The sequence below is a fragment of the Dasypus novemcinctus genome, chromosome 15 (assembly GCF_030445035.2).
Source record: "Dasypus novemcinctus isolate mDasNov1 chromosome 15, mDasNov1.1.hap2, whole genome shotgun sequence".
Lineage (NCBI taxonomy): Eukaryota > Metazoa > Chordata > Mammalia > Cingulata > Dasypodidae > Dasypus > Dasypus novemcinctus.
The window spans coordinates 66,012,064-66,033,968 of NC_080687.1; the positions used below are offsets into that span (position 1 = coordinate 66,012,064).

The 21,905-nt window shown below is 37.6% G+C and overlaps 1 pseudogene; it reads left to right on the forward strand.

Moving 5' to 3' along the window:
- Nucleotides 1–15,022: 15,022 nt before the first annotated feature.
- LOC101432330 (collectrin pseudogene) lies at nt 15,023–16,328 on the forward strand (annotated as a pseudogene).
- Nucleotides 16,329–21,905: the final 5,577 nt, after the last annotated feature.

The window sequence follows — 21,905 nt, forward strand, 5'->3', positions numbered from 1 at the left end:
CTGTGTTAAACAGTTTAAAGTCATGGCCTTAACCTTGGGACACTTGAGACATATTTCAGTTTATTGAACATGGAGACTAACATCTCTCCCAGGTGACTGTAAAGGGTCAAATGTATTATTCTAATCCCTGTTCCAAACAGAGAAAAGGTCATTATACAGTACCTACTGCATGTTGTAAAGAATGAAAAATTCACACTGGGGGCGTGGGTGCAAATCTATTTTAGACTTGGCCTTTAAAATGTTTTTTAAATTGAATGATTAAGTGGTGATGAACCAGAAAAAATACCTTGAAATTGATCCCATTTATTAATTAGTTTGCACATGTAAAGGTCTTTCTATAAATAGTCAGAAGACTAGAGAAAATTGTTCTTCTTGAATGAAGGAATGACTTTCAAATTAACCTTTTTTTCACTATAGAAATAATGCTTATAAATGCACTTCTTATCACCCAATACTTTGTCTCATTCAATATGCATACAGAAACCTGTGTGGAAATTTGTGTCTTAAAAGTTTATACACGGCCCACAGTTAATAACCAACTCTAGATAATCGATGACATGTTTTACGTTAATCAGTTGGAAGAGTTATCAGTTGAAGAAATAAGTAGAATTTGTTCCCTTATCTTGAAAATATCAGCTTTGTTGTGATTTCTGTAGAAGTATTTTGAAAAGCAATGCTTTCGTGAATTTGAGCTATCATAAAAATTCAATAAAGAGACTGAAGAGCAGAGGAAGAAGTTTGTGAGGTGAGAATGAGCATTACTTTTTATTTAGTTCATATTGGAATAAGGAGCTTACTGAAAAAGCAAGTAGGAGGAGAATAAGCTGATGTCTAAGAAAAAAAATCAAACTTTTCCATTTACTCATATCTTCTAGAACTTTATTCTGATGTGGGAAAAAGAAAAGAGAAAAAAAAGAAAGAGAAGAAATTTTACTGCTGGAAAGGGAATCTCATTCTTAACACCTTCCTTTTCTCATTGAAAAAGCTGATGGCCTGGGAAATGTCCCAGTTTTTCCAAAATACATAGCTAGCTAGCAGAAATGTAGGTCTGGAACCTATTTCTATCAATCTAGTGCAGGGGTTCTTAACCTTTTTTGTTCCATGGACCCCTTTATCAGTCAGGTGAAAACCATGGATCCCCTTCTCAGAATGTAGCGGGAGCTAGTTTTATGATACTGAACATCAGCATGCCTTTAAATTAAATGTTAGGATCATTCAAAATTACGTTTTACAACTTTCCCATAATTTCAATACCTGACAATCCAACACGGTTCAACATCTCTCCAGTCATTTTCAGCAAGTGTTTAGAAATTCGAGTTTTCCCATAACATCATAAAACCGTCTCCTCCATCCTTACCAACCTTTTTGCAGGTTGTTACTCACTCCACTCAGAACACGCTACATCAAGATAAAAAATCATACTAAGTCCACCCTATACTGTTCATTATTTAATAAATATATCACAACTGCACCAACATTTCCCTACAAGAATAATGATTTTTTTCGAATTTTCAATTCAAGCTCATGGACCCCTGAAATCTTTCCACAGACCCCTTGCAGGTTGCTGGACCCCTAGTAAAGAACATTTGATCTAGTGTCTCTACATTGTCACACACTGTTGTCAAATACATACAAGAGTCTATGTCTGACATTCATAGGCGCCAAATTTTAAATCTGCCTATATTTTGCCTTGGCATCAGTCCAATCATTATTCCTTTAAAAGGCAACTTCTGCCTTTTATTTCTTTACAGGAAACCAAGGGAATGGAACTAGTAGATTTTGTGGCCCTCCTAGGTGCTTAGGTGTATGTGAGATGTTTCAGTTACATTGGAACTTTTTTTTTAAATTTATCTTTTTATTTTCCCCTCCTCCCCGTTGTCTGCTCTCTGTGTCTATGCACTGTGTGTTCTTCTGTGTCTGCTTGTATTCTTGTCAGTGGCACCCGGAATCTGTCTCTTTTTTGTTGCGTCATCTTGCTGCATCAGGTCTCCATGTGTGCGGTGCCACTCCTGGGCAGGCTGCACATTTTTGCATGGGCAGCTCTCCCTACAGAGCGTACTCCCTGCACATGGGGTTCCCCTACGTGGGGAACACCCCTGCATGGCAGGGCACTCCTTGCGTGCATCAGCACTGCACATGGGCCAGCTCATCACACAGGTCAAGGAGGCCTGGGGTTTGAACCTTGGATCTCCCATGTGGTAGGCAGACACCCTATCCATTGGGCCAAATCCACTTTCCGATTGGAACTTTTTCAGTTTCCCAGCTGCTAAAACATAGACCATACAATGAGTTGGCTTAAGCAATGGGAATGTGTTGGCTCATGGTTCTGAGGCCAGAAGTCCAAAATCAAGCCATCAGGGAGGCAATGCATTCTCCTAGAGGACTTGGCATTCCAAGGCTGGTTGCCAGTGATCCTTGTTCCTTGCTTTTCTGTCACAGGGCAAATGCATGTAGGGGTGTCTTCTGTCTTCTCTGGTTCCATTGACTTCCAGCCTATTTGCTCCCCGTGGCTTCTTTCTGTCTGCCTTTCACTCCAGTAATCCAGAATAAAGCCCAGCCATGATTCAGTTGGGCCATACTTTAACTGAAGTAATATCCTGAAGAGCTCTTATTTACAATGGAACTACACTCACCAGGATGTGGGACAAAGATGACCAAGAACATGTACAAACTGGGGTACACAAGTCAATCCACAACAAGCCCTATCTGGTAGATAGGTTTCACTCTGCTTTTAATATGGAAACTGGGATTCAGAGGGGTAAATAACTGCCCAAGTTCATGAATTCTACTGAATTTCAAGGCCACGATTTAAAACCCATGCTGTTTCCATAGCAATGTGGCACATCCCTGGTAACAGTGTTAGCAGCATCTACAAGTTTAGACAATAAAGTATGCATGTTACACCTTTGATTGTCAGAGAAATCCATATCAATTGATTTTTTTAAATTATGCCTGTATTTTATAAGTTTTTCCTTCTGATTTGTGAACATACCATGCATTTTAACTTCGCTAAAAAAGTGCTTTTTTTTTCTGTTGAAATTATGAAAATTGGATTTCACTCTACAGTATATTAAGAAAGATAGATAATTAGAGTCATGGAAAAACTCATATAATAACAAATTATTTGGAGCAATATAGATACTTTTCTATTAAATCTAAAGAGTTTATTTCCAACACCTAAATGGCATTTTAAGTGATCAAAATTTCTACTGTAATTCTCTAGGAATTGTGCAAGATATATTATAAATATCTAGTGGATTTGCTTAACTTTGTATGAAAAAAATGAGTCTATAAATGCAAAGCTCATCAAAATTCAAAACATGTTTCATAAGAATGTATCACCAAGTTTATGCTAATTCAAGTTCCCATCCTTTACAAAATTCAGAATTTGTTTTATAAATTTGAGTACACCTATTACTTTGCTAGAAGTTAATGCATTTATTTGTAGCTAAATAAAATGTAGTCTTGTTTAACAGTGACAATTTAATAATAAGTATCTCTAATTAAGGCATTCATGTATAAGTACAGAATTCAATTAAATAAAAACAAAAAAGCATCTTTTCTTACATATAGTATTTTATAAAGCCATATTTTCCATAAAAACACCTATATGTCCAGTTAGATAAATTTCCTATTGTCATTACTTCATCAGTTGACATTTTCATCAGTTTTAGATTAAATAGTACAGGACCATTATGAAGCACGTTGTTCGCTAACATGTGACTTAGGCAGTTTCCATAAAAATATTGCAGGCAGAATAGTCATATTGCTCTTCAGCACCATGCATCACTTATAGTATGTTAGATAGTGTAACAAACCCCATTGAAGTGGCTTAACACAATATTTATTTATTGTTTTTATAAGAATATCATTCCATAACAGCACCCCACAATTTGTGGTAATAGCTTTACACAAAGAACCTCAGGACCACCTCAAGGCTTTTGCTGACTGGAAATAATCAAGATTGACAGACATTAAATTAACCAATTGACAACAGCCAAATGTGAATGGTACAAATAAATAATCTGTACAGCTACGTAGCACATTGATAGGACATTTACAAAATACTCGGTCTTTACTGGACTTTGTCTACCATAAAAAATGCTGGTCTTTCTCCTGCAGCAAAAGGAGATATCAAGTTTTAGGGAGTGACAAAACCAGATCTGCATTTGGGAAGATTACTCTGGTAGCTTTTTTTTTTTGAGGTACCTGGGTCAGGAATCAAAACTGGGACCGAATAAGTGGGAAGCTGGTGCTCAACCACTGGGCCACATCTGTTCCCCTCTGGTAGCATTTTAAAAAGATTAGTTTCTTGAAAGGCATTACCTGAGTCAGAGAGATGGTTCAAGAGACTTGCCAGAGCAAGGTGAGAAAGAATTCAAAAGCAAACGACTTGGAAAGGAAGGAGACAGAGAGACTGGTGGCTGGCAATCATCTGGATAAATAGGAATTAGGGAGAAGTATATGACTGTGAAGTTTTGAAATGAGAGACATTAATGGATGGTAATATCACTTCAAACAATGATGAGTGTTTATTTTCTCTTTATTCCTAATATTATTTGAATATATTTACTGTATTCAAACAAATTCTCCATTTTAATAAAATGCCCATGACAGCCATAATCTTTCATCACTTAGATTCAGGAAAATGGTAACCACGTTAAGGAGATTAAATATCCAGGAAAGCCTATCCTCTGAGGTGTCTCCAAGAGAAAGACTGCTTGTGCTTTGACCTTACCTGCAAATTTACTCTCATTAGTGGCAGCCATGTTGAAGTATTTACAGTCATGTAGAACAAGTTCTGCAACATACTTTGAAATGGATCAAGACTAAAATGGATTGATGGATAGATATGTAATAAAACAAACAGCAAAATGTTAACATTTATAGAATTTAGGACATGGGTATATGAGTGTACACTGTATAATTCTTTCAACTTTACTTTATGTTTGAAATTACCATAGTATTTCATTGGGGGAAAAGAATCACTGTACCAGAGATCTGGCTGCCCTTTCTGGGAATTGATATACCTCCCAACCACAAGGATTGATATGTTACTCTGGCGAGGTCAATGGTGACACCCATCTACCTGGCCAGATCGTCTGAATGGTCACACAATTATGGCAAACCTACCGGAGTCCTTTATACACGTATTTCTACTGGAGATAGCAGTGCAGATTCTGTAACCCTGACAGAGAAGGTGAAAGACTGTAAGCCTTAAAGGAGGTGATCCCAAAGTTTCATGGAGAAGCAGGAGAGGGTGAATCCAACACTGAGAAAGACACAAAGCAAGCACATAAGAAAACTATCTCCTTATGAACTGAAACATCATGTGTTATGGTCCCTGAGATATTTTGTGCCTGGCTCAGGTTCCTGAAATTATCAATGTCACCACAATTCCTGCAACTCTTCCTTGAATCTTGTGAGCAAATGCAAAATATTTCCAATGGATCCTGCCCTAACCCTTTTGAAATGTTGCTTTGCTTAATCTAGCTCAAGTTGGGTTTCTGTGTCTTATAACTGCAATAACAACAAAAATGACTAATCCAGGAGCTAACACATATATTGTGGTGGGCAGAATTCTGAGATGACCCCGAGTAATCCATGCCCTGTATGATCCCCTTCCTTTGGGTGAGGACAAGACCTGTAACTTGCCTCTAGCTGACATAATAAGCCAAAAGTCGAAAGTCACTCCCTTAATTATGTTCCATTATATAGGACCAGAGAGAGATTTTCTTGCTGGCCTTGAAAAAATAAGCTGCCCTGATGTGAGAGGACCTAAGGGCCACAGAGCAAGAAACTGCATGTGGCCTCCAGGATCTGAATGTGGTCCCTGGCTGACAGCAAGAAAATGGGCCTCAGTCCTACAATGGCAATTCAACTCTGCCAACAATCAAGCTAGCTTGGAAGAGAAACCTGCCCTCCCAAAATGAGCACAGCCCAGCTGACACCTTGAGTGCAGCCTTGTGAGACGGTTTGCAGAAAACTCGGTTTAGCTGAGCTCTGACTCCTGACCAATAGAAACTCAGAGATTAAAAAGAAAAGCAGGTTGTTTTAAGCTGCTAAATTTCTGAAAATTTATTGTGTTGGAATGGAAAACTAAGACAGATTTTGAACTTACCACAGGCCAGGTATGATATTACAAGTTTAGTTCACTGCCTCCTGGAATCTTTATACCAATTTTGAATCTATTCAAAAGAGTCTATTACAGTCTCTTTATAGGTGAAAGAAAAGTTAAAACAGAGGTCAAAAGAGTTTTAGCTGTAATATTAGCATAGCTTGTGGCAGTTTGAAGCTGGGTGGATCCCAGAAAATCATGTCTTTAGGTCTAATCCATTCCTGTGGGTGAAGAACCCTTTGATTGGATTGAATTGGGTTAGGGGGGCCTTGACTGGATGAATTCTGTCAGGTGTGACTCAGGGTAGGTCTTGGTCCTCTTGCTGGAGTCCTTTATAAATGGAGGACTGAAAGCAGAGACACACAGGAAGAAAGCTGGAGAAACAAAGAGGCCCCCTAGAGGCTGAGAGAGAAGGTATGCAGAGAGCAAGAAGCTGAAGCCACAGTTCTGGAGAGGAGAGGGACAAGTGGACCCTGCCATGTGCCTGATCACCCACAGCTGAGCTCGAGGACAGAGTCAGCCTAGAGGGGAGGGCAGAGACCTGGCAGAGCCGCCATTGAACCTTGCCACGTGGCAGGAGTCCAGGATCACCAGCAGCCGACCTTGGTGAGACAGCATCTCTGATGAGGACTTGATTAACACAGTTCCACAGGCTCGGAACTGTAAGCTTTTAACCTAATGAATTCCCATGATAAAAGCCAACCATTTCTGGTTTATTGCTTCCAGCAGCTTTTAGCAAACTAAGACCCAGCTATACCCAATAAAGCCCTGATTCAAACTCAAAATAGCCCAGCCCTGAAGCCTATGTACCACACAGCCTGATGACATCTTCCCTTTCCCTATTCTATCACACGATGCCTCTTAGTTCAGGTCTGGACTATTGCAAAAGTCTACACATTCCTATTGCTTCTCAGTCTTTTCACTTTTTCCCCCGTCCCCAAAATCTTTCACCAAATCATGTTACCACATCATCTTGTAATGCTCTTATGTCTCCAAAATGCCTGCAGAGGAGCTAGTTAGCAGAGTGTTTGAGGCTTTCTGAAATCTGACATCTTAGGGTCAGCCAATGGAAGTTTAGAGGAGAAATTGAAAGTTTACTGCATTTGCCTAAGAAGAAAAAAAAATGTGAGGGAAAGAAGCATCGCTTCTCCAGGTTTAGTGGAGGCAGCTAAACTGTGGCTGTTTTATTCAGTATAAGATTGAGTAATACATCTAAATGCTAACTGGCTTGTAAGCAGTAAGGAAATGAGTGTGCCAGAATGAAAATCATATGGGCCGGGAATTCCCCTTCTGTTGACCACAGAAGGTATAGAAATAATCTATCAAGAACAGAATGCAGGCCATACTTTGTTCATTAGCATTTAAAGAGGATGTTTGGCACCAGACAACAAATACAATACTTGCAAGATCTTGGCAGCAACATATTTAGTCAGTTAATGACAATCCACAGCTTTTTAGAAAAAGACTAATGCCCAATGTTACGTTGAAAGTGTTATTTCATTTCCACTAACTAAAATAAGATGAAATAAAATTAAAGCCCTTGCTCTTCCAAATGCCACACTGCCACCATGGCAATCAAACAGTAGGAAAAAAATGAATATTCTCTAAACAGCAGGGAGAAAATATGCTTCAGAAACTCTAAAGAGCTAGTTAAATGAAAATAACTTACTGAACCAAGCATGGAAAAAAAAGAAAAACAACCAAACAGGGTAAATACGTATTACAAGTGGAAATCAGAACAGTTGTATTGTGGCTGACATGGCCTAAGGAGACGAAGGAAAGGGACAGATGTCATGTTGATTGGATTGCAATATATTTATAACTGAATTGTGTTTTAACATTTATCTGGTTTGTTAGTTATGTGCATATTAGCACATATTAGGAACTCAGCAGTATTCTTGGATAGTTTTTTATATATTTGGTTTTGTTCAATGCTAGTGCCTTCAAAATGGATGATTTGAAAATACGCCGGAATTTCTAAGGTTTAGTGGCTTAAAAATTCAATCAAAAATGAAATTTAAAATGATACAGTTTTTCTTAACATACATATATGCATGTAATAAAAAATCTTTGAATGTGTGTGTATATATGTTACAATTAAATTAACAGGATGTAAAGAAAAACATCTTGCATATATATTTTAATATATAAAACTCAGTATTGGTAGGGATGAGGTGAAATTGAAACTCATGCATTGCTGGGGATGCAAATTGATAGAGAAATTTTTGGAAAACAATTCTGCTATGAATAATATTTATACCTTTTAAGCCAGAAATTCTTCTTCTATTATACAAATCAGAAACATCTAAAAAGTTTAAATTAATGCACACAAATATCCCCTGCTAATGCTATCTATAACAACTTGATATAAAATAAATATTCCAACAAATGGGGCAAAATGAATTATTTATTTTATATCCATATGATGAAATTTCATCAAGCTATTAATACAGTGTCTACAAAGAGATACTTATCTTGTGGCTAAAATAATTATTATTATTTATTCATGCATTTATTTGGCTAACTTAATAAAAGGCTAATATGTACCAGACACTGGGCTAGGGACTTGTGTTGAAAGTGCTTCTAGTCTGTAAAAGAAAGATACATACATAAATAAATTGCTTGACTAACCTATTGCATGGTTTTTATTTAATTATTTATTTTTTTGAGGTCCTGGGATCAGGATTAAACCTGGGATCTTGTATGTGGGAAGCTGGCACTCACCACTGAGCTATACCTGCTCTTCTGATTTGTTTTTTCTTTTGTTTGTTTTTTGTTTCCAAGAGGTACCAGGGATTGAACCTGGGACCTAGTATGTGGGAAAAGGTGCCCAACCACTGGAGCCTCATCTGCTCTCCTATTGCATGTTTTTTGATAGAAGAGTATACTGAGAACAGTTAGGGGATAAAGATAGTTACAGTGACTCTACCTAGGGAGGAGGTAGTGAGACACTTAAGAAAAGTTTTATAGAGAAGGCAAGGCTTACCATTAATCTTGAAAAAGCAGTCCTAAGATGTTAAGTGGAAAGACAAACTCAAAATCGTATATAAAATAAAAATAATCATGTAAGTATATAGGTATACCTGTGTCATAGAATTAAGAGGGACTGTTACTTTCTTCATTTTGCTTTTCTGAATTTCTCAGTAATTCCACAATGAGTAGGCATCTTTTTAAATAAAGCTTTATTTGAAGAAATGAAAATAAAGGAGTCTATAAGATACTTGCTTGGATGTTTGGAGCTGATGTTTGTGCCAAGGGTATAGTTTGCTGGTACTCCCAAGCTACAAACACAGGAAGCATGAACAAGGTGCTGCTTTCAGAGGCCCTTGTTGCAACACCATGCTGTGCTGTCCCCCTGGTGCAAAGCAGTTTTTGTGTTGCTCCCATGTCCCACAGGGTTCCACACAAAAGCATTTTCTTCTGCCAAGAACCATCTTCTCCATGGGCATTACAGGTCAATCTTTCAGTTTTGTATGGCCAAAATATTCTACCAGATACCATGTTTTTATCTACAACCCTTATCACTTTCTTTACATTATCATTTACTTAAAGAAACAACCAAAGCACTTCTGAAAGTCCCAGGTACATTTATACATTTTAGTTCTGAAACTCCTACTTTACACTTTGAGATGTGGAAAAAGTTACAACCAAGAATGAGGCAAATCATGCAGAAACCAAAAAATGACAACCAGCAAAAACCAATGAAGGTGTCAAGAAGCAAAAGATTCAGGATGAAGAACCAGGATCTTGTTCAGATCCTATATTAATTACACTCTAATTCTGGCAAATATGGTCATTGGTTCTCAGTTGGATCCAAGAAACATTTGTTTTTGAGGAACAAGTGGAAGCATGTGCAGTCAAGAGTCATAAAGTGTTCTTCCCTGGAAAAGGGCAACCAGAAGAAAAAACAGCCAGGAACGGCAAGATGGTATGTAACAAGGAAGAACTGAAAGATGAAGGACATTTAACATGCTTCAGCAGAGACAGTGAAACCTCTCTAGGTTTCTAGGCATAGGAGGGCTGAGGGGATCTAGCATTAAACCTCACCTCACTCTTTTGTTATAATGCCGTAGCTGTTGACCTTATCAGTCTGGAAAATTAAATAACCATTCAAAAGGATGAGCAAGGAAATGGTGAACTTTCATTTTAACTCATAAGCTCTCAGGTGGTCTTCTTTGTCTTATTCAAATGATATTTGTTGAGATTGAGAAACTATGATGATCCAGACACTGTACCAGTGGCTAGAGGTGAATGAAAAACAATCTCCAGTCAAATCATGAGACAAACATGCAGGCAAATAATTGTACTACAAGGTGATAAATGCTCCGGATGGTAACATTCTCTATAAAATGAGAGAAAGAAGAAAATTCCTGGGGGAGGGAGGGGACACTTCATACAGAAGGGACAAGGGGGCATTTGATCTGTGTCTCAAAAGATAGTTCAAAGCTGATAAAAGGAAAAAGATGGGGAAGGAGCATGAACAATGGCATAAAACATGAAAAAAATGACACTTTTTCTAACAGATTTTTGAGTGAGTGGATCATACATTAAACACAGCATGGGGCTTTATATGAGAGTTCATTTTATGAGACAAATGTAGCTGTGTTTACCCAAACTGTTCTAGCATGGGGTGAGGAGAAAGTAAATCTGTAGAGTAACCCCACTAAAGAACATGGGTGAAGTGCCCTGAAGGAGATACCAATACATTTAATTTAGTGGTATATTAAGAAAGAAAAAAAAGACAAATGGACTTTCTGTGGAGAAGTTTTCAGAGCTGGAAAACTAGGCCTCAAATGCTTTTAAAATTATAGTTGTATCATTTATTCTCAGAGATTATAGAATTTTAAAAATTATTGTAAAAATCATTGAAATGCAAAAATATCTAAAGTAGGAAACAAATCACCACGTAATCCCACATTTGAGGGACAGAGAGCCAAGTTCATATCTTTCTTTCCATATATGGCAAGCCTATCTCCCTGGTTCTTTATTTTTGTCTCTATTTTGTCTCCATATACAAAACAGGATCAGCATAATTAATTTTTCCCTTTTATAAACAAAGCGACAAAATATTTTTGCCTCTTTATATTAACAGAATTGTGAGCATATTTCAATAGGAAAAAAATCCTATGGTGGATTTTTGGATCAAAGAAATATTTGTAGACCATGAAAAACAGAAAAGCTGGCATGATGAAGTAGATTAAGCCTAGGGCAGTTGTAGAAGCTCAGGTTGGCAATGCAATATTGAGAGATAGGATAAGGAAAATGGATTCTCCCTCTCATGGAGTATCCACTGGAGGGCTTTGCACAGAGAGTAACATGATTAGAGTCAAATATTAAAAGGGTTACTTCAGCTGATGTGTGGAGAATACATTTTAGTGCACAGTAAGTGGAAGCAAAGAGGTAAATTATGAGGATATTGTAGTATTCCCAGAGAGAGAGATGGTGGTTCTGACTAGGAGGTAACAGTGGAGATGGTGAGAAGTGGTCTAATGAAGGATTTTGATGGTTCACTTCCCGTATCAACTTGGCTAGGTTATGGTGTCCAGTTGTTGGCCAAGTAAGTTCTGTGCTGATTGCTACTGTGAGGGCATTTTTGTAGATGGATTTGCATCTAGTCAGTTGATTGCATCTGTAGAGGATGTATCTGCAATGAACAAAAGAGATTGTCCTGAACAATGAAGGCAGTCTTCTCACCCAATCGGCTGGATGGCTTAAAGCCAGAACTGAATACTTCAGAAGTCAGAAAGAAAAATCCTTGCCTTTTCTTCAGTCAGCCAACTTCATCTGGAATATTCAACCTCATCTTCATTGGAGTTTCCAACTTGCAACCTGCCTCAAATTTGGATTTGCCCATCTCCACAGTGCTGTAAGCCAATTCCTAGAATAAATTTCATGTTTACATAGTAGTTGTAGATTTAGATGTAGATATCCTTTTGGTTCTATTTCTCTGGAGAATCCTGGCTAACACAAGGTTATATTGTGAAGGTAAAGTCTACCAAATATGCTGCTGGATTCCATACAGGGTGTGAAAGATACCATACAGGATAATTCCAAAATTTGGGACCTGAGAATCTGGGTAAATGGAGGTACCGTTTGCTGAAATGCTGAGCACAGGGAGAGGAATGGGATTTGATGGGGAAAGATGACAAGAATTCAGTTTTGAATATTATGGTTAATTAAATTTTCTTTCATTATCAGTGTGTTATATGTGGTCAGATCTGACAGCCTTTTCATTAACAGTTTATGGCCTTATCATCAGCTTAAGAAAGTCACTTAATGTTTTATTAATATATATCAATAAAATTGATTTTAAAAAGTCACTTTCAGCCTCAAAATTTTAAAGTGCTCCTCTATCTTTTATTGCTGCTCTAATTTTATTTTATATTTGCATATTTAATTCATTATAAATTATTTTTTGTAAGGCATAAATTTCTAGAGTAGATATATTTTCAAAGTGTAGATAATTGCCAGAAAACTATTGAGCAATCTGTCCATTCCCTGCACACTTAAAATGTGACTTTGATCACCACTAAATTCCCACTATTACAAGGATTACAGGAGTCTTTTTCTAGTCTTCCTCTTCTGTTTCATTAATTCATCTGTCTGCCCCCATGACAGTACCACATGGTTTTATTTACTCCAATGTGTTCCACATTTTAGTATCCTGTGAAACAAATTCCTCTTACCTATTGTTCTTTTCTAAAAATTTTCTTGGCTACTCATACACATTTATTCTTCAGAATAAATTTTGTGATAAATTTGGTAAGTATTTTGGAAATTATTATTTGGACTGGAATTTTGTTAAATTTATGTATAATTTGGGGGAAAATAACAATCTACATAATATTGAATATTTCCTTCCAGGAAGCATTTTCTATTTATTCAGTATCTAATAATTTTAGACATGTAGTGATAGTTTATATTTCTCTTCATATGTGTCTTACACGTCTCAGTAATTTTAAACTTTTGTTGATATTGTGAATGTGGTTTTTTTATTGTACTACATTTTCTAACTATGCACTGACAGTTTGTATAGCAACTCAGCAACGAATTGTCAATGTTGAAAAGTATTATATATTCTTGGTATGTATGTCAATGCTTTCTCTTTTCTTATTGCATCAATTCAAATCTCAAAGAGCAATGTCTTATTTCTCACTAATGAAAATCTCTTTAGTGTTTCAATATCTAGTAAAACGTTTGCTATGGATTTCTGATAAAAATTCTTCATGAAGCCAAATATTTTTCTTTTCCTAGTTTAGTGAAAGTTATTTTAAAATCTGAAATGAGTTTTTAGTTTTATCAAATGCCATTTTTAGAATGAGATACAAATCAATGGCATAATATTGACTGATTTTTGTGTTTATATTTGGTCTTATTCCCTGATATCTTATTTTGTTTTTGTTGTTGATCATGCTTTTGTGTGTATGTGTTATGTGTGTATGCATGTTCTATTTTCCTTCCTTGATTTTGCTGGACTAATTTAGTTTTTGTTGTTGTTTTCTAGAAATTTAGCATTTCTTATTCCTAATTCTATATGTATTGAGTTTGTCTTTAAGTGTTTATTTGAACTTGTTTATGTTTATTAATACTATGAATTAAACAGCTGTCTTCACTTCTCTCTAGATAAAACTTTACTATACTTACATATTCCTTTTGTCCTCTCACTAAGGTTTGCTGAAATTTTGAGAAGCAGATTATTGTTATTTTTTTCTTACATCATGAATTTTTGTTTCAAGATGCAATATCAGGTTTATTTTCAGAGTTTAAAATGTTTCATTGCACAGCAAGTTTTTTTTTAATAATTTGTTTTCTTCTATCTTGAAAATTTTGTCATGATACAATTTCCATTTGACTGGAGTACTCCCTGAATATCTTTAAAACTGTGCTTTTTAAAACACATTATTGGCCCACATTGATTGAGTTTTTTATATCTGAAGTCTCACATGTTCTTCCAGTTCAGTAAAAGAATTTTCTGTTCCAACCTTTTTTTTCTTATGTGTGTAATTTGTTTATTGTCCACCTTATCTTTTATCTCATAATTTCCTGCTCACACTCACCTCCTTAAGACTGGCTGCTGAAGGGCTACTGGTCCTAACCAATGGGCTCAGAAGATAATAAAATCGAGTGTCAGTATCTTACACGTATACTCGATGGCAAAAGGGCCTTTTTCATCCTCTGGTGTCTTGAGAAGTTAGACAGCTGGCAAGGTAGCCTAACTGGATCACCTCTGCTGATTCAAGGCAAACTCCAAACTTGAGGTAATTGCTAAAACGCCATGGTGGATTCTGAGGTTTGAAACTAGTTTGCCCCTTTATGTGTGAATTTAGTAATCTCAATAGACATCTGAGAGAAAGAAAAAGCATGCTTCCCTCATGGTTTTCCATTGGATTTGTTTGAAAAGGGAGCTTATGTGAGCCGAATTGTAGGTTTTAGAAAAATTACTCTGGCAAATGGGTGGAAATTGGACTGTTTTATTTTCTCCCTTTTTCACCAGCCCAGTGCAATTTCTACATAGCCACCAGGTTAATTTTGCTTAAAACCACAAATCTGTTCAGAGTTTCCCTTTTTAAAACACTTCTGATGGAGGAAAGACAAAAGTACCAGCCACAGAAATAATCCAGAAATGAGCTGATGAAGTTCTAATCTGTGTTACTTGTATTTGGGATGGAGAGAAATTGACCAAATAAAATAATTTTTCCTGTAAAAATAACAGGACTTCATGAAATATAAGGCATTTGTTGGCCACGCCCCGGCGGCCATCTTGGCCACGCCCCTCCCATCCTTGAGAAATTCGCTGAGGCGTCCGCCTAGGCCGCGCTCCACCGGTCCTTGCTCCACGCCACGGGCGCTCCCCCTGCGGGCGGGGCCTGTTCCTGGGAACCTGCTGCGGGGCGGGCCATCTGAGAAACCCGCCCGCGTCTTCGCGGTAGACGTTGGCGCGGTTTCGCAGAGAGAGATGGAGAAAATGCTTTCAAAGTGAGACTTAGTATCAGAACAGCTCTGGGAGATAAAGCATATGCCTGGGATTCAAATGAAGAATATCTCTTCAAAGCAATGGTGGCTTTCTCCATGAGAAAAGTTCCCAACAGAGAAACAACTGAAATTTCCCATGTCCTCCTTTGCAATGTAACCCAGCGGGTGTCATTCTGGTTTGTGGTTACAGATCCTTTGAAAAACTACACCCTTCCTGCTGTGGAGGTAGAATCAGCCATAAGAATGAATAGGAACCGGATCAACAATGCTTTCTTTTTGAATGACCAGACTCTGGAATTTTTAAAAATTCCTTCCACTCTTGCACCATCCACTGACCCAGCTGTGCCCATCTGGATTATCATCTTTGGTGTGATATTTTGTATCGTCATAGTTGCAGTCATGCTACTGGTTTTATCAGGGATTCGCCAACGTAGAAGAAAAAACAAAGAACCATCGGAAGTGGATGAGGCCGAAGATAAAGGTGAAGCCACGATCACAATTGAAAACGGTATCCCCTGCGATCCCCTGGACACTAAAGGAGGGCACATTAATGAGGCCTTCATGACAGAGGAAGAGCGGCTCACCCCTCTCTGAAGAGCTGCTATCTTACTTCCCCTAGATGGGGAAACACTTGTTTCTGGAAAGGCTACTGCTGAGCATCCCAAAATACCAAAGACAGATGGTATTCTCCTTTTGTAAGAAATTTTGAATGCTCATGAAAGTGAAGGGCAATCAGTGATAACAATGAAGACAATTGAAATCATAAACTGTTGACTACTCAAAATATTTCAAAATTTTTCTCTGACAACACAAGTATACTCATGATGTTTATAGTTATTGATTTTATAAATGCGTTAAAATTTAAGCATTCCCAGAAATCAACTCAGGCCACTATATATATGTATTTGACTCTTAGAAAAAGAAAGGAAAAATTTCCCCAGTGTAGAATACCTATAATATGGTGTAGAAATCATTGAAAATGAATCCTTTTTGAATATTGTTTATATCACTCTGTTTATGACTAAATAAGCAAGAGTAAAATGTAATTATTGTAAATGAAACTGATAAAAATGGGAGAGGGTGGAATTTGATCCTGTTATCACACCCAGAGTTGCTTATATGTTTTCTGAATATCTGTCTCTAATAGGGTAGTTCTATTTGTTGACTATTTCTGGAATTTGTAAAAATCCAATCTATGCTAACTTAATAAAGTGCTAATCACCAAAAAAAAAAAAAATAAGGCATTTGTTCACGTAATTAAAATTATTAAATGCCAACTAATTTAGAATCTGTTTTTTTATAAATCAATTTTATTGTAAATATTAATTAACGTAACATTCATCCAAAGTGTACAATCAATGGTATTTCTATAATCACATAGTTGTGTGTTCATCATGTCAATCATTATGAGAATATTTTCATTATTTCAATAATAAAATAATAAAAAAACAGCTATACAAACAAGAACATTCCTCAGCTCTCAATCTCTCTATGCTTCCCCCACTGTACATAGCTGCTGTTTCTGGCTATTCTTTTTTTTTTTTAAGATTGTTTTTTTAAATTTATTTCTCTCCTCTTCCACGCCCCCCTGCCTGCCCATTGTCTGCTTTCTTGTGTCCATTTGCTGTGTTCTTCTGTATCCGCTTGCATTGTCAGGTGGCACTGGGAAATTGCATCTCTTTTTGTTGCGTCATCTTGCTGTATCAGCTCTCCGTGTGTAAGGTGCCACTCCTGGGTGGGCTGCACTTTTTTCACAAGGGGTGGCTCTCTTTGTGGGGCGCACTCCTTGTGTGTGGGGCACCCCTACATGGGGACACCCCTATGTGGCATGGCATGGCACTCCTTCTGTGTGGCAGCCCGCTTACCACATGAGTCAGGAGGCCCTGGGTATCGAACCCTGGGCCCTCCATATGGTAGGTGGACCCTCTATCAATTGAGCCATGTCTGCTTCCTGTGTTTCTGTCTATTCTATCCAAAGTGTATAATCAATGGCTTATAGTGTAATCACAATGTTGTACTTTCATCATCTTAAAAATTTTAGAACGATTTCATTACTCCAAAAAGAAAGGGTCCACACCACTTAGCATTCCTTCCTCAGACCTATATAACCACTAATCTCCTTTCGTCTTGATAAATTGATTTATATTTACATTTTATAAAATGAAATCATACAATATGTAGTACTCTGTGTCTGGTCTCCTTCACTTAGTATAGTGGTTTTTTTTGTGTGTATAGTATTAACTTACATTTGTTCAGCTTCGAAGAAAAACAGTCTTATATATGTAATTCTATTCATATTTCTATTTCACATAATATACTTAGTCCATAATAGACAATCATACAGTATTTGTCCTTTTGTGTCTGGGTTGCCTCACTCAATGTAATGTCCTTCAGGTTCATCCATGTTGTCATATGTTTCATGACTTCATTTCTTCTTACTGCTGCATAATATTCCATCGTGTCTATACTCCACAATTAGTTTATCCATTCAACAGATGATGGATACCTGGGTTGTTTTCAATTTTTGTCTGTCATGAATAACGCTACTATGAACATTGGTGTACAAATGTCTATCTGTGTCTCTGCTCTCAGTTCTTCTGGGTATATACCTAGCAATGGCATTGCTGGGTCCCATGGCAAGTCTATATTCAACTTCCTTAGGAACTGCCAAACAGTCCTCCAAAGTGGATGTACTATTCTACATTCCCACCAACAATGAATAAGCGCTCCTATCTCTCCACATTCTCTCCAAAAAGTGATCTGACTTTTTAATAGCAGCCAGTCTAATAGGTGTGAAATGATATCTCATTGTAGTTTTGATTAGCGTTTCCCTAATCATTAGTGATGTTGAACATTTTTTCATGTGTCTCTTTGCCATTTATTTCTTCTTTGGACAGTTGTCTTTTCAAGTGCTTTGCCCATTTTTTGTTGTTGAGTTGTATGATCTCCTTATATATCATGAATATTAAACCCTTATCAGTTATGTGTTTGCCAAATATTTTCACTCATTGAGTTGACTGCCTTTTCACCCTTTTGACAAGGTCTTTTGAGGTGCAAAAGTGCAGAATTTTGAGGAGGTCCCACTTATCTACTTTTTCTTTTGTAGCTTGTGCTTTGGGTATAAGGTTTAAGAACTGCCACACATCACAAGATCTTCAAGCTGTTTTCCTACATTTTCTTCTAAGAGTTTTATGGTTGTTGTTTTTATATTTAAATCCTTGGTCCATTTTGAGTTAATTTTTGCATAAGGTGTGAGTTAGGGGATCTTCATTCTTTCTTTTGGATATGGCTATCCAGTTCTCCCAGTACCATTTGTTGAATAGACTGTTCTGGCCCACCTGGGTGGGCTTAACAGCCTTGTCAAAAATCACTTGACTATAGATGTGACGGTCAATTTCTGAGTTCTTGATATGCTCCAGTACTCAATCTGTCTGTCCTTAGCCAATACCACGCTGTTTTTATGACTGTAGCTAAGTAATATGCTTTAAAGGCAAGAAGTGAGAGTCTTCCAACTTCATTCTCCTTTTTTAAGATTTTTTTTGCTATTCGGGGTCCTTTACCCTTCCAAATAAATTAAATTATTGCCTTTTTGATTTCTTCAAAAAAGGCTGTTGGGATTTTTATTCAGATTGTTTGAATCTGTAAATCAGTTTGGGAAGAATTTACATCTTAATGATATTTAGTCTTCCAATCCATGAACATGGAATGTCCTTGCATTTATGTAAGTCTTCTTCAGGTTTCTTTGAGCAATGTTTTATAGTTTTCTGAACACAAGTTTTTTTATGTCCTTGGTTAAGTTTATTCCTAAATATTTGATTGTTTTACTTGCTATTATAAATGGAATTTTTTCCCTGATTTTCTCCTCAGATTGCACATCAGAAGTGTATAGAAATATTATTGATTTTTGCATATTAACCTTGTATCCTGCCACCTTGCTGAACTCGCCTGTTAATTCTAGTAGCTTTGCTGTGGATTTTTCAGGATTTTCTAGATATAGGATCATGCCATCAGTGAATAGTAAGAGTTTTACTTCTTCCTTTCCTATTTGGGTGCTCTTTATTTTTTGCCTAGCCTAATTGCTCTAGCTAAAACTTCTAGCACAATATTGAATAATAATGGTGACAGTGGGCATCCTTGTCTTGTTCCTGATTTCAGTGGGAAAGCTTTCATTCTTCCACTATTGAGTACAATGCTATCTGTAGGTTTTTCATATATGAACTTTATCATATTGAGAATGCTTCCTTCTTTTCCTATCTTTTGGATTGTTGTTATTTAGAAAGGGTGCTGTATTTTGTCAAGTGCCTTTTCTGCATTAACTAAGAGGATCATGTGATTTTTCTTCTTCAATTTATCAATGTGGTTTATTACACTAATTGGTTTTCTTGTGTTCAACCAGCCTAGCATACCTGGGATAAAACCCACTTGATCATGGTGTATAAATCTTTTAATGTGGGAAGCAGACTTGGCCCAATGGATAGGGCATCCACCTACCACATGGGAGATCTGCAGTTCAAAACCCGGGCCTCCTTGACCCATGTGGAGCTGGCCCACGCGCAGTGCTGATGCGCTCAAGGAGTGCCATGCCACGTAGGGTGTCCCCTACGTAGGGAAGCCCCATGCACAAGGAGTGTGCCCCGTAAGGAGAGCTGCCCAGTGGGAAAGAAAGTGCAGCTTGCCCAAGAATGGCGCCGCACACACAGAGAACTGACGGAGCAAGATAATGCAACAAAAAGAAACACAAATTCCTGGTGCCACTGGTAAGGATAGAAGTGGTCACAGAAGAACACACAGCAAATGGACACAGAGTGTAGACAACTAGGGGGGGAGGGGGAGAAAAAAACTTCTTCTAATGTGCTTTTGGATTGTTTGTAAGTATTTTGTTGAGGATTTGGGCACCTATATTCATTAGAGATATCAGATGACAATTTTCTTTTTTCATAGTATCTTTTTCCGGTTTTAGTATTCTGGTGATGTTGGCTTCATAGAATGAGTTTGGTAGCATTCTTTCCTGTTCAATTTTTTGTAAGAGCCTGACCAAGATCGGTATTAGTTGATTTTGAATGATTGGTAGTATTCACCTGTAAATCCACTTGATCCTCAGCTTTTAATCATTTGGAGGTTTTTGATGGCTACTTCAATCTCTTCACTTGTGATTGGTTTGTTGTGGTGTTCTGTTTCTTCTAAAGTCATTGTAAGTGGTTCATGTGTTTCCATCTCATCTACATTTTCTAGTTTTTTGGCATACAATTGTTCACAGTATCTTCTTATGATTCTGAGTCAAGAGGAAACTTTTTCCACCAAAGGTTATGCTGCAATACCCATGAACCTATAATACCAAATGAATCAGATTCCTTAATATGCATAATAACTGAACTTCAGTGCACTTCAAAATGTTCCATTATTACTGGGAGTTCCTAAGTAGACATCATCCCCTGTGCTCACATGCCAGCCACCAGAATACATATATTCCACGGTGTCTCTTTCCTTCTTTGCACTTTAATATGTTTTTATCTGTTCCCTGAAAAAGGTCTACTTTTGCCCCTGCTCATGAAGCCCATTGCGAGGAGGCCAGTGCTCATGCTGAGGATACTGTCTGCCTCCGGATGCTCCTCAATGACCAACCTTGAGTGCCAGAGCAATGGTGGGTTCTCCACAGAGGTGTAAAGAAGCAGCCTCTTTCTCAATTCTGGCCATCTCTCTCTCTTGGCCCAGAAGTAGTTCTGTTGATATCTAAATTTTCAAAAAAAATTTCAAACAATATCTTTGGTTCTGGCCTTCATTTCTTACTTATGATCTCACTAGGTTTCTCATAAAGCACTTCAACACAGACTTCTAAGAATCTGATGGCGAACATCAGATTTCTTTTATTGTCTGCTCTCCTCAGATCCAAAGTATCCTTATAAAAGTAAATCAGTGTCCCCTCTTTCTTTCCAAAACTTGGGTTTTTTTCCTGTTATTTGAGGCTAAATTTTTTTTATTGGTAGGATTCTCAAGATGTATCAATAAGGATCTCATTAATCTACAAATAACAGAAAAGTCAAATATCACAGCTTTAACAAATAATCATTATTTTCTCTTCACTAACAAGCAGCTTGGAGATTGTTGGTCCAGGGTAGGTAGAGTGACTCAATGATACCATTTAGGATCAGAGGTTTTTCCAGATCTTAGTCTTTGCTGATATTCCTGCAGGATCCTTCTTTAATTCTCACATCAGACAAGCAAATCTATTGCCTAGTTATCACCTCCAAGCCTACACAAACACACTCACACACACTAGTGTAGCCTTCTCTGTCCTCCTTACTGGTTCTAAGGATGGCAGGAGAGAGCAATTAAGCCTGGATTAGTTAAACTGATAGACATTCAGTGCCCCGGTGTTCCCAATTTGAGTATCCTTAAACTAGAAAATTAGGCTCTGATTGAACAAAGGCAATCCAGAGGTATTTCCTCAGAAGTTTTTTATTTACTTTTGACTCAGGTAGTATCCTGCCAAGGAAGAAATCATATGCACCAAGGATGAATTCAGGGCAGCAGACTTGGCCCAGTGGTTAGGGCGTCCGTCTACCACATGGGAGGTCCACAGTTCAAACCCCGGGCCTCCTTGACCCGTGTGGAGCTGGCCCACACACAGTGTTGATGTGCGCAAGGAGTGCACTGCCATGCAGGGGTGTCCCCGCATAGGGGAGTCCCACGCACAAGGATTGTGCCCCGTAAGGAGAGCCACCCAGTGCAAAAGAAAGTGCAGCCTGCCCAGGAATGGCACCACACACACAGAGAGTTGACACAACAAGATGATGCAACAAAAAGAAACACAGAT